Source organism: Ziziphus jujuba, chromosome 11 (assembly GCF_031755915.1).
Source record: "Ziziphus jujuba cultivar Dongzao chromosome 11, ASM3175591v1".
NCBI lineage: Eukaryota > Viridiplantae > Streptophyta > Magnoliopsida > Rosales > Rhamnaceae > Ziziphus > Ziziphus jujuba.
In genome coordinates, this window is record NC_083389.1 from 23,098,672 (window position 1) to 23,113,047 (window position 14,376).

Sequence of the window (14,376 nt, forward strand, 5' to 3'; positions counted from 1 at the left end):
ATAAGAGAGAAACAGCTTTCGTTAAGCCAAACTACACTTTCAAAACGTTGTTCTAAATTGTCAAGGACAAATCAAACCAGGTTCTGTATCTATTATTTCACAATGAGCTGACAAAATTGAGGGAAAAAAAAAAGGCAAAAAGAAAGAACTCTACTTTCTCCAAAGGCTTGGTTTGAGTGCATATCATGCCACTTCTCGCCACCTTAATGTCGTCAAATATATAAAGTGTGGAGCAGCTTTATTTAAAAATATCATCTATCTTTCATCATCATCTCAATGAATTTCCTGAAAGTTGTAACAATAGTGTCCTTGTAGAAATTATAAATGATCATAACATAAATATATAATAAAAAATGATCAGTTGTAAATAAAAGGGTTATTAGCTCTCCATTACTGTTTCGATTGTGAATACCTATGTTATTCGAAAAATATTTTATTTTTCCTTACTCTTTGTTACTAATAAGTCCAAAAGAAACATAATAAAAACATAATTCGTATTACCATAATCTAAATCATGTGGTCTTGTAGATGCTTTAGGGTGGTATTGAAGAGACATGATGTCTTTAGCAGGATAAGCAATGCCAGCACAACTTCCATCATTAAGATTTACATGGGTAACTTCCATTCCATTAGGAAGTGATTTTAGATCGACTATGCAGTTATGATTCTTGCACAAAATAAAACCCAAGAAATTATCATGAGTAAGAACTCAAAGTCACAAAAAGAGAAAAAAAGAAACTAAATCTATTGGAGAGTTTGCTACAAGATTTCATTCAATTCGTCTATCTTATAATCAATGCTGTAAATCCATTTCTTGGGCATTATAATCCACAATCCTTGTGATAAAATACTTCGGCACTCTTAGCTGGTATTGGAAATAAAGGCAAGAATCATCCATCCCTACACAATTTATGCAGCTACTAACAAATTCAATTAAGTCAGATTTTTAAATTACAAACCTGAGCACTAATCTCAAGATCACCTATCCGAAGATTGCGTACAGGATGATTTCCTCCATGGTGACCAAACTTCATTTTAAAGGTTGTACCACACAATGCCTAGCCAAACAATTGATGACCTGTGCAAATTTCAAAAACAGGAACCTTTCCTAGTATTTCTTTAATTGTTCCAACGACACAAGGAAATGCAGATGGATCTCTAGGGCCATTGCTGAATAGAACACCATCTGGTTTCATCTTTAGCACCTCTAAAGCTGGCCATGTTGAAGGTACAATGGTAATTTTAGAACCATAGGATGCTAATTGCCTAAGTATATTATGCTTGATTCCAAAATCATATGCAACAACCTTCAATTGATATATAGAAACGAGTGAACAAAGAGTGAATAACCATTGTAAACAATTATATAGTGTTTGCAAGAAAAATGATTTCTGGTTACTTACATTGACAGTTTCTACATCTTTTTTGGCATCAAAACTCCAATCTAGATTTGTTTTATCAACCCACTCATAAAGGGGCCTCGCATGAAAAACCACTAATCAAATCAGTACCTGCAAAAGTAAAGAAACATAGGAAATGATTCTCAATCCTTAAAAATAACTTTAATTTAGCTCAATTAGTACTTACCAACAATGTCCCATGAATGAGATATTTCTAATAGGTCATTGTCTATCTTAGTTCATTCGATGCTCAAAACACCAATGAGACTTCCATCTTGCCTTAATCTGCGAGTAATTGCACATGTGTCAACATCATTTGTTCTAAAAAGAATCATATGCAAAAGTTAGAAATATAAAAGAAATGGTAATGATTAGCATCATTCCTATGCAATTCATAAGACTAAAACTGCCACTGTAACTTAAATATTCCAATGATGTTCATTTTTGCTAAATAATCACCAAGTGTTTTTGTGCATCTCCAGTTCGACGTACTGCAAGTGATCATCAGGCAAAAAAGAATCCAATAATAAGCATGTAGCACTAGGCCAGCAATCAGACACATGTATGTTCGTAGAAAGAAGGTAGCGTACCTAATACTTAAACTTCTAATCACTAGGCCAGCAAAGAAGCATTGCATTGATTCTTCATCATCTAAAAGGAAAGGAATTAAGAAGGATCTTAGAGACTAGAGCTTTCAACAAAAGAAAGTACAAAATCGAAAATAGAAAAGATTCACCTGAAAAGCTTCACCTACCAAAGTTTACACCAGTATTTCCGATATGTGGGTTTGTCATTAGAATGAACTAGCCAGCATAACTAGGGTCAGTAAGAATCTCTTGATACCTGCACTACGATTGTATAAGAAACATGAGCAAGAATAAATGCAAAGACTACCATTCAAACTAACTGATTTTCTTCTTCTTTCTTCTTCATTTACTGTCATTCCTATTAAAAAAAGGTGCTACAACCGTTTAGTTAAATTAAATGCTTTCACTATTCGATTGAAGAAAACACTTGAAAATACACTTCACTATACTATATAAATTCGTCACCCGATCAAAGATTTATTAAATACCACTTCACCAATTTAGGTTCCTGAAGCACCAAAGGACTTAGCTCTCCAAATTGAACCATCTTCAAGCACTAGTCTAGCACCTAACATTTTCCAAGGTCTGTCTGCCAAACCTTAAGTACAAGAAAAGACAGTAAAAAATATTAATCTAAATATTAGAGGACAACCTTCCACGCAAAATAATGGACATCAGTTCTTTTGATAAATTGCTCTTTCAAAAAAAAAAAATTCAAAATACAAAAGTGAAGCATTCTCAAGATAACCAGGCATTCGAAACCAAATTTATTAATACCCACAAATTGCAATTGTATGGGTAAATATTGAACCATTGACACATCATGGAAATCAAGTCTCCACGTGTGATAATCAAAGATACATGTCATCAAAAGTGTTGTAACGGCAATAAAGCCTTGATAAAAGAGGTTAGTTTAAACACAAGTCTTTTAACGGCAATAAGCCAAGAAGTTTTCTAAGGTGACTTCTCAAGATCCGAGACAACTGAGATCTGATATCCGACATAGATATTGGGTCAATGAAGGTAAAAGACACAAGTCAAGCTATCATTAAATAAAAATCGGTATTTTATTAACAAAGATCAGGAATCAAATGGGTAAAGCAATAACCAAGATTCTCTTCGGAGGGAAATCAAATTCAAATCGGGTCAACAGAACCCCAAAATCCTCCTAAGAATCTGCTACTAATACATTCAAAACATATTCAAACTGGAATTGCTATAAAAGAGACAAAGGCATCCCATTTCAAGGCATGAGAAATTAATCAACTCTAAACGGCTTTAACTTCTTTAGTTCGTCATTTGACTTGAGCATCGGAGTGCCTTTGGCCGGTACCACACCGGTGCCTAGGGGACCTATCGTTCATTTCTCTGTCTTGCAAGTGTACATTTTTTGCTCCTGCTGCCATATCCTCAATCGCATGTCAATATTTTGCTGAGTTGGAGGCCAGCCAAATTTCGACATCATATTTTACTTTTCATAATGATTATGGTCATCTTACTACAGATTCCTGGTAGTTGAAATGGGAAATCGAAGCATTTATTAAAAGAGGGTACTTGAAGGAATTCATGCTAAAAGGAAAAAAGCCAGACATAGAGAAACTGCACCTCAGAAGAAGTATGATAATATTATAAACATTGTACATTATGGATTTGCTTGTGGTGGAGCCTTGATGAAAGAAAGAGTAAAACATATTAAACTGGCAGAGGTGGTATCAGTAAGTACCCCTAACCAAAAGGTGCCCAGATTAGAATCAACCCCCTTAATTGTATGTATAGATCACGATATGAGAGGATTGCACATGATGACGCATTGATCATCAAGACTGATATAGCAAACAAATGGATTTCAAGAATCCTAATAGACAACGGCAACTCGATCGACATCATTTTCTTGTTAACACTAAATAAAATGAAGTGGAAGAGTGACGATATAGAAAAAAGTCGACACAATGAATCTCGTTGGATTCAATGGTGAGACAAGCCGGGTCATGGGAAAAGTGACAGTGCCCATTTTGACAAAGGGCAAAACAATACTTTTAAAGATGATGGTGATTGATGCGGACACTGTGTACAATGCTATCCTTGGAAGGCCTTAGATCCACTCCATGGGAGCTGTGCCATCTTCCTATCATCAGGCGGTGAAATTCTCTATTGATGATCAGATCGCAACAGTAAAGAGTGATTAAGTCAGTGCCCGGAACTACTATATGGCGACCATGAAAGGAAAAATGCAAGGCAACAAATAGCAATCAAAATACCTCAAGGCTATAACTGTGGAAGTAAATGAAGTTGAGAATCCCAAGACTGTGGTTGAAGCAACCTTGGATGAAGAAAAGCTGGATCAAAAAATAAGAATTGGAGCATGATTGTCCGAAGAAATGAAGAAACAGCTCCTAAGGTTCCTAAGAGGAAGAAAGCACTGCTTCACGTGGGATGTCTCAGATATGGAAGGAATAGATCCATAGGTAATCACTCACCGACTAAACATTGATTCGAGTCATAAGCCAATGAAGTAGAAAAGAAGAAAATTTGCACCCAAAAAAAGTCGAACCATCAACGAAGAGGTGCAAAATTTGGAGAATAGCATACTCATTTGTGCAATCTGCTACCCGGAATGGCTTGCAAATGTGGTGGTAGTGATGAAGATGAATGGGAAGCCGCGGGTCTGTATTAATTCTGTGGACTTAAATAAAGCTTACCCAAAGGACAGTTTTCCTCTCCTAATGATCGAAACCTTGGTGGATACAATAGCTAGTCATGAGATGTTGAGCTTTTTAAATGTATACTCAGGATACAACCAAATCTTGATGCATCCAGAAAATCAAGAGAAGACCTCATTCATGACTGATCATGGAATCTACTGCTACAAGGTAATGCCCTTCGGACTCAAAAATGCAGAAGCAACTTACCAGAAGTTGGTAAACAAGATGTTCAAAGATTATATCTGGAAAATGATGGAGGTCTATATAGACGATATGCTTGTAAAATCAGCAAAAGTAGAAGATCATTTGGATCATTTAGGACAAAATTTTGACGTATTAGAAAAGTACAAGATGAAATTGAACCCAACAAAGTGCACCTTTAAAGTTCCAGGGGGAATGTTTCTCGGACATATAGTCATTCAAAGGGGGATTGAAGCAAACCCAAGTCAGATTAAAGCTTTGATTGACATGCCCTCTCCTGAAACCAAGAAAGAGGTAATGAAGTTAAATGGTAGAATTACAGCTTTAAGCTAATTCATATCAAGATCCTCAGACAAAAGCTACAAATTCTTTAACATCCATAAAGGATGTAAGGATTTTGTTTGGACTGACGAATGTGAAGCAGCATTTCAAAAGGTGAAGGCATAGCTCGGTTCATCTCCCCTTTCGGTAAAACCGAATCCCAGAGATGTACTCCAGTTGTATCTCGTAGTGTTGGACAAGGCAATCAATTCAGTTTTGACAAAATTTGAAGGAAAAAGACAGCACCCAATCTTCTATGTAAGTAAAATTTTGTCAAACGCTGAGAAGATATACTAACATAGAAAAACTAGTGTTAGCACTAGTTGTAACAGTCCAAAAGATCAAGCCATATTTTCAGAGCAACGAAGTAGAAGTTGTATTGGCATATCCCATATGAGCTTTATTACACAAGCCTAATCTAACAGGAAGAATAGCAATCTGGGCAGCGGAGCTAACTGATCATGGAATTAAGTACATCCCGAGGTCAACCATCAAATCTTAAATACTTGCAGATTTCATATATAAATTTATAGTATCAGAAGCTGAATCACAAGAAGGATCCATGAAAGGAAGCACTGAATCATGGTACCTGTTCATGGATGGGTTTTCAAACGAAGGAGGCTCGGGAGCAGGAATTCTATTAAAAGCTCCGATTGGGTAACTTGTCAAACATCCTCTTCGATTTAGATTTCAAGCCTCTAACAATGAGGCAGAGTACAAGGCATTGATTGCAGGGTTAAAGCTGGCTTACAAATTTAGGGTGAAGAAACTGAAGATACACAATGATTCTGCACTTGTAGTAAACCAGGTGAGTGGAAACTTTATGGCAACTAATTCGATCATGATGGCTTACTTGCAAAAGGTGAAACAATTACTGGGAAGATTTGAAGAAGCTGAAGTAAGACAACTGTCGAGAGTTGAAAATAGCCATGCAGACGCTCTTACAAATATAGCTTCCTCAGTCAAGTTCGATCAGAGAAGGACATCCCCATATAATACCTTCCTAATAAAAGTATAATCGAGGAGGAAAGTCACTTGATTAACAGTCAGGTTGATGAAAGGAGCTTGATGACTCCAATAGTGGAATAAATAAATATAGGCACTCAGCCATCAGATAAGTCTGAAGCAAGAAAGTTAAGAATTAGATAAGCCAAGTACTGCATCCTCAAGGGGGAACTCTATCGGAGATCTTACCAAAGATCTTTGCTGAAGTGCTTGGGACCAACTGCAGCACTAAAAGTCATGGCCAAAGTACATGAAGGTTATTGCGGAAATCACTCTGGAGGAAGAATAATGTCTCAAAAAATAATGCTACATGGTTTCTATTGACCAACATTAATGAAAGATTGTGAAAGGTACATGAAAGAATGTAACAAATGTCAAAGGTTCGTGCCTTTACACCATGTGCCAGCGAATGAACTCACAAGTGTATTGAGTCCATAACCTTTCATACAGTGGGGGCTTGATATCATGGGACCATTCCCTATGGCAACAAGACAAAGGAGGTTCATCCTAGTAGCAGCCGACTATTTCTCAAAATGGATTGAGGCTGAGGCATATTCAAAAGTCAAAGAGTTGCACCTGACAAACTTCGTGTGGAAGTTCATCATATGCATATTTGGATTACCAAGAGTGATAATTTTGGATAACGGGCCCTAATTCATTAGTAAAGGATTCAGAGATTTCTACAAGAAATGGAAGATAGAGCTCCGATATTCCTCACCGAGACATCCATAGGGGAATGGCCAGGCCGAAGCATCAAACAAAAGTATATTTAATACTCTAAAAAAGCAGCTTAAGGACTCAAAAGGTTTGTGGGTTGAAGAACTTCCAGGTGTCCTTTGGGCTTATAGGACAATCATACAAGCACCAACAAACCAAACGCCATTCTCTATCATCTATGGAAACGAAGCAGTCATACCAGCCAAGATATATTAGAAAGGAATTTGGGCACAAATGGAAACCTCGAACAACATAATAACCAGCTAATGAACCAAGCACTCGATGAAATTGAAGAGTTAAGAGAAGCTACATTTATCAGGCTCACTCAATATTAGCAAATAGCAGTATAATATTACAACTCAACGGTTAAGCCTTGAACTTTTCAAGTTGGTGACTTAGTCCTCAGGAAAGTTTTTCTAAGAGAGAAAAAGCACAATGTGGGGAAGCTAAGGCCGAATTGGGAAGGTCCTTACAAATTTATGTCGATAGTTCGGCCAGAAATGTACAAAATTCAGAACTTGAAAGGCAAAACTATTTCGAGAAACTAGCATTCAGAAAATCTAAGAATTTACCACTCAACTTCTTTCTTCTGAAGAACGAGCGTCACAAATTGTGAACGATGTATTTGCATTATGATAAATCTTGTATTACATTCGTTAAATCAATAAAAGCAACAAAATAAAAAGAGTTCAATCAAAAGACACAATGGAGGCATTGAAATAAAAGGATTTCATTTATTCTTCGCAAAATTTACAATAGCTACAAATTCCAAAACGCTGGGTATACATCGAGTATATTTATTTGATATAAGGCATTGAAATAAAAAGTATTTCATTTATTCTTAGCAAAATTTACAATAGCTACAAAATCTAAAATGCTGGGTATACATCGGGTATATTTATTCGATATACATATAAAACAAATAAATATCTTAGATCAGCGGCTTTCACAGCTTTCCTCTTCAGACACCATTTCTTCTGCGACTTTCATCTTCTATGTCCATCAGACGAGAAGGGGCTATCTTGGATCAGCGGCTTTCATCTTCTAAGGGATTTCTCCTTCGAAGAAAGATTCCATCTCTCTTTCTTCCTCATCTCCTTTGACACTTAAAAATATTCCTCCAGAACAACTGTGAAAACTGGGGAAATATTTTTAAGATATACTTACCTCCCGAACTCCGCCAATATATGAGAAGTGTGGATAATTTCATTGATTTGGAAATCAAATTATCCACAATTCCCACTGAAATATTTGCCCACCCAAGAAAGTCAAGGACCCTACTACAAGCCTTCGACCATTGAAATCAACATTGCCACTACTTAATGGCCACCACCAAAAGAATAAGATCATCAGTGCCAGCATCCCCTAAACATTCCCACTCTCCAATGAAAATGTAAAAGATACTGGCAATGATGATCTCATTGCCTAAGTGAGGTGAAGGTAACCAGAGCAACCATTTTTCTAGAATATAGAAAGAATAAGAGAAAAGAAGAACAACCGAAGAAAGATAGGCAACGAATCTGAAAAGCAGTGCCACAGTTATAGAACAACAGTATAATTGCCTCAACCTTTATTTATGCATCTTCAGAGCACGCCTCCTCAGAGTATACGGCTTGTTACACACCTAGAAAATAGGGAAGCAATTCACGCCGTACATGTAAGTAAAATCTTTTCATGTTCTGATTTATTCACGTCTTTTCGTATCTAGATAACCATATCAATTGTCATAATTATATCCAATTACGATGATCCTTGAGAATCAAAATATCACGACGTTATCAAGAAAGATGTGGAACGGCACACGTAAAGAACATTTGATCTAGAAAATTGAGCCATCACATTAAAGCTTCAAACTAGTCTCGGACTAGATCAACCAGTGCCACAGTTATAAAATCAAATATATATATATATATATATATATAATTCATTTTTAATATAAATATTCATAACTATCAAACAATTGATAAAATTACATATGATAATAATTTTGAAATAAATTAAAAATAAATAAATTATTTAATTTTATCTTATTTACCAAATGTATATACTTATGGCCTAATTAGTTTACATATATATTATAACGGAATTATAAATATATATGGCCTAATATATATACATATATTATAATGGAATTATACATATATATGGCCTAATATATATTATAATAGAATTATGGCTTAAATATATAAATATATATATATATAAATATTATAATGGAATTATGGCCTAGTTGTGGCCTAATATATATTTTAATAATGTCTACTAAAATGCACTTTGATATCTAATATTTGATTTTATTTTATTTACCAAATAAGTTAAACATATTTGGCTCTAATTTAGTAAGTCACACCTTCCGATAATTTAAAATTGCGATATTTAATATTTTGTTAGTTTTTATTGTTTCATATTTCTGTTTTAGTTATTAAAGTTTTTCTTTTTTTATTCTTTAATATATAGTAGTTAATCATAAGCATGTACGTTAACCATGCTATGGATTTTTGGTTGAAATTGACGATTTTGAATCAGGATATGATGTTGAAACTCTTCAAAAAGAAAAAGATGCTTCTGACTTAGAATCCTTGATTATTGATTTAAATTTGTCTATCAACTTTTTCAAGATGATGGATAAAAAAAAGCTAAAAAGAGAAGACGCAAGAGATTATTTAGACCGAGAGCATGCAAGAAAAAGCAATACGATCGTTCTAGCAATCAAGTGATGCCAGAATTCCCAGACTTTGAGACAACTTCATTGAACAAGAAGCAACTTAAGGAGATTAAACGTTGTCCTAGATATTATAGTTATTTTTTTTCTTATTATGCTTTTTTTTTTATTGGGATTGAAATAAATCAAAAAAACTTTTTTATTTTAGTTAGTATTAATTACAATATAGTTTTTTGCGGTAGACAATATTTTTGTTCTTATGGTTGGTTAATATAATTATTCTATACATTTGTTTTTGTTATTGAAAAATAATATTTGTTTTTGTTGTTTTAGCTTAATTTCCCTCTATTAAATATCCTTAATTATTGATCAAGAAGCATATGAAGAAGATGAAATAATTGTTCAATACTAAATTTATAGATGATAATATTTATTCAGTTAAAAAAATACTATATAAATTATAAATGAAAAGAATACGTAAGTTAATAAAATTAATTTTAGCTTTTGTAAAACCATTTGTATAGGTTCCAAAGAAGAAAAACAAAATTCTTTATTTTTTATTTTTTTATAAGTAACCAAAAAAGAAGTATGGGGATGTGGGGGGTTTGATCAAAGAAGAAAGAAAAAAGTAACTAAAAAAATTGTTAATGGTTTATTGCGAAAGAATGGCAACATAGCTTAATTGAAAAAATAATAATAATAATAACAACAAACAAACAAGAACAAAACAAAAATATATAAAAATATATATATATACATATATATCAGTTAATGCAGTTGGCCATGGTAAAGAAAAAACAGGTTGTTTGTTGTTTCTCTCGATTAAATAACATGGTAAACCAAATAATATAAATTTATTACTTATATAATCTATATAATACGTATGTTTGTTGTTTCCCTCTATTAAATAATCTATATATGTAATTCAGGTTGTTTGTTGTTTCCCTTTATTTAATAATCTATATAATACGTATGTTTAAGGGTAATTGGTTACAATTTTGTACACAGCTATCAAAAAAAAAAAAAAATTCATATGATATAATATAATATAACCGACCCAACTATTTACACTCTACAGCCATTGTAATTTTTATCAATATATTATAAAAATAAAATAAAAAAATTAACTATTAACAAGAAAAATATTGACCTATTTAATTAACCCTAAAATTATTTAAATTTTAATTATTTACTTGAGAATAAATATCAATTTACCAATGAAATCACTTCTTTACATGATTATTTGATTTGTAAGCATTGTTTGTCACATAAATTTATTGATCCATAGATTTTTTCAAAACATATAATAGTTACTTTTATTGGTTTTTTTTGTTTTCTTATTAAAATGTCATTGAAAAATCAAAATCAATTAAACTTCCATATTATGCCTCACGTAAAGGAAATAAATTTTACAGAAAATAAGAATCACAATCCTAAAACTTTACAATTTTTGGGAGGCCTACTATATATTATCCTTCATTTGCATATTAAATATTGTTTTGTATTCTCTAGCCTACCATTTTGAGATTTTCGCCATATTAGTTTTTGGTGAGCTTTGTGTTTGGTCCACAAGTAGAAAATATTCTGTGTATTTTTTACTTTCTATTGAGGTCAACGTTTTTTAATTGTTTCTTCTTTCTTTTTATTTTCATAAAAGGTGAATACATATATTTCTCCAAATATATAATAGTTACTTTTATTTTTTATTTTTTATTTTTTTTCTTTATTAAGATGTCATTTAATAATCAAATCAATTAAGCTTCAATATTATGCCTGAAAATTTAAAAAAAAATAAAGAATAAAAATAAAATAGAAAAATTAACTACTATTAGGGAAAATGTTGACCTATTTAATTAATCCTAAAACTATCTAAATTTTAATTATTTTATTTGAGGATAAATATCAATTTACCAATGAAATAACTTCTTTCTATGATTATGATGATTTATTGATACATAGATTTTTCCAAATATATAATAGTTACTTTTATTTTTTTTCCTCCTTATTAAGATGTCATTGAAGAATTAAAATCAATTAAACTTCCTTATTATGCATCACATAAATGAAATAAATTATGCAGAAAATAAAAATCACAATCTCTGAATCTTTACATTTTTTGGGAGGCATATATATTATCCTTTCTTTGCATATTAAATATTGTTTTGTAGTCTATAGCCTACCATTTTAAGTTTTTTCTTTTAAAAAAAAATTACAGATCAAATATTAATAGAGAGAAACACGTTAACTTTTTTTCCTTTTTACTTTTTTTTTTCTATAAATTCCTTTTTTCTTTTATTCTTTTTTTATTTTGCATTTGTCAGGATCAGAACAAAAATAGATGCCACAAATGGAAAGTTTAAAAGTAAAAAAAAGGGTGTCCTAAATGAGTTGGTGGTCAAGCATGTACATACACAAAAATAAGTGAGACAATTAATTTCTATTGAATATTTAATAGGATAAATAATAATAATAATAATATATTATAAGCATTATTTTAAGGAAATAAATTATTTACAAGGAATAAAAAATTTATTTGAATTTGAATTTGGATTTCATAAATGGAAAATATTATATAAATACATTTAAATTTAAATAAAGTTATATAAATGCATATAAATTTGAATTTAAATTCCCCAGATAGAAAAAATTAAGTACATAAATATTTTTGAATTTAAATTTCATAATTGGAGAGTATTATATATAGATATTAAATTTTTAGTTCTTAACAAACCTTTATAATATACATAAAAAAAAAGATCAAAATATACTTATTATTAATAAAAAATTTTAAATAAATTTTCAAATACGACCGGGCAGATTGATTTTATCAACTAGATCAATGCTAACAAGATATAGTGGACATTCAAAGTTCGTGTCCTAAAATTTTAGAAGATCGTAGAATTGGTGGAATCTATAGAGGTGAAAAGGCAATACAAAAAATAATATGGCAACATATATTTAGCAATCATTGCTTCTTCTTTTCTTTTTTTTGAATAGAATCATTTTGTTACTTTTTAAAAAAAAAAATTGTATTTCTTTTTTTATATAAAATTATTTTGTAATTTTTTTAATAGATATTTGAAGACAATTGTCTCACATATTAATTAAATGAATGGATTTTTCTTTTTACTACTATTATTCCGACCATAATGTTATAATTTTTAATTTAAGGTTGGTCGTTGTTGGGTTCCTGCTACTATTATTGCAATTAAGAATGTGAAGACTGGTGGTACTTATCTTGTAAAAAAATCCAAAAAAAGTTAGTTCCGTTAGAACAAGATTTTATTGTGAAGGATGTGACAAGTTTGATTCCACAGGAACTCCTAGGTAGAATAAATATCATTTTTTTTTCATTAGTATGATTTTCAATTATTTTTACCATATGATATTTTATCAATTGTTTGATGTATTGATTAGGTTCAAAATAAAAGTGAGAGTTATTGATGGTACTGATAGTGCTTCTTTTTTGTTGTGGGATCATGAATGTTTATAGATACTTGGTAAGACTACTAACAATATGAAAGATGAGTTGGTGTAGGTAACTTTCTTTGATTATTAGAGTTATATAACCGTAAACCTTTTTACATATGAATGTTATAGTACTTAACAATATTTTTAGTTAATTTCAGACATCTATTGATGGGTCATATCATACTGAGATTGACAATTTGTTGGAAAGGAAAATGTTTTTCAAAGTTCAAAGCAAAACCCCAAATATTAGTGAGCATAGTGAAGTTTATACAGTAATGAGGTTGATCGACAACAATGAACTTATAACAAAATATGTTTTAAATTCTTATGAAATAAATCAAGTTAGTGAACTAAACTAAATTAATATATATATATATATATATATATATATATCTATATATTCTTATAACATTATCTGCAATGTTCATTATATTTCTTATTGTTCTAATCACATAAAATAGTATTATTAGGATTATAATGAGCTTTCTCGACTTGAAAACACCAATATTGTTGAGCTGAAGGTAGTTTTTGATATTACCTACTACATTTTCTTTACAAATAACTTAATTTTATTCATAACCCAATATATTTTGATTTTTGTATAGGACTTCATTGTTGAAAATAACTTCAATTCTCTAAATGTAACTTTGGAAAATGATCTAATCAAGTGATTGTCGAAGATGATGGTTCCTATAAAGAAGTTGTTAATGGAGAACCCAATTCATAGATGTCAAGTAACAAGTTATCAAGCAACAAACTAAGAAAGATAATTAAGCAAGAAAAAGTTTATTTTTTATTGAACAATTTTAGAATATTTATTTTTAATGCTTTTTCAATTTTTATCATTTTTTATTTTTTAATAATTGTTATTGAATAATAATCAATGGGTTTTTATTATTTTTATATATTTTTAATTTTTTGTTATACTTTAGATGAGTTTATTATTTTATTATACTTTGGTGCTAATTATATTTTACTTTTTTATTATAGTTTAGTGCTAATTGGATTCACCCTTTGAACCTGTGTGCTGTTACCTTAAAAGCCATAAATACTAATGAAATTTAATTTGATTACTCTGATCTGTTGCAAATTTCTCAAACACAAATTACAAGACATAGCACCGTGGGTATTTTTGCCATGTTATTTTTTGGTCAACTTTGTGTTTGGTCCACAAGTGAAAAATATTCTATATATACTTTACTTTTTTAAGTTCAGAAAAATGGGAAATAATTTATTAGAGAATCATAATCTTATATAAATTAAATCTTTCATTTTCGTAAAACATTTTCTTACTTTATAGATTTTGTTTC

The 14,376-nt window shown here is 31.0% G+C and overlaps 1 pseudogene; it reads right to left on the reverse strand.

Annotated features, from left to right (window-relative positions):
- Positions 1-251: 251 nt before the first annotated feature.
- Positions 252-3,393, reverse strand: LOC107433074 (carbamoyl-phosphate synthase small chain, chloroplastic-like; annotated as a pseudogene).
- Positions 3,394-14,376: the final 10,983 nt, after the last annotated feature.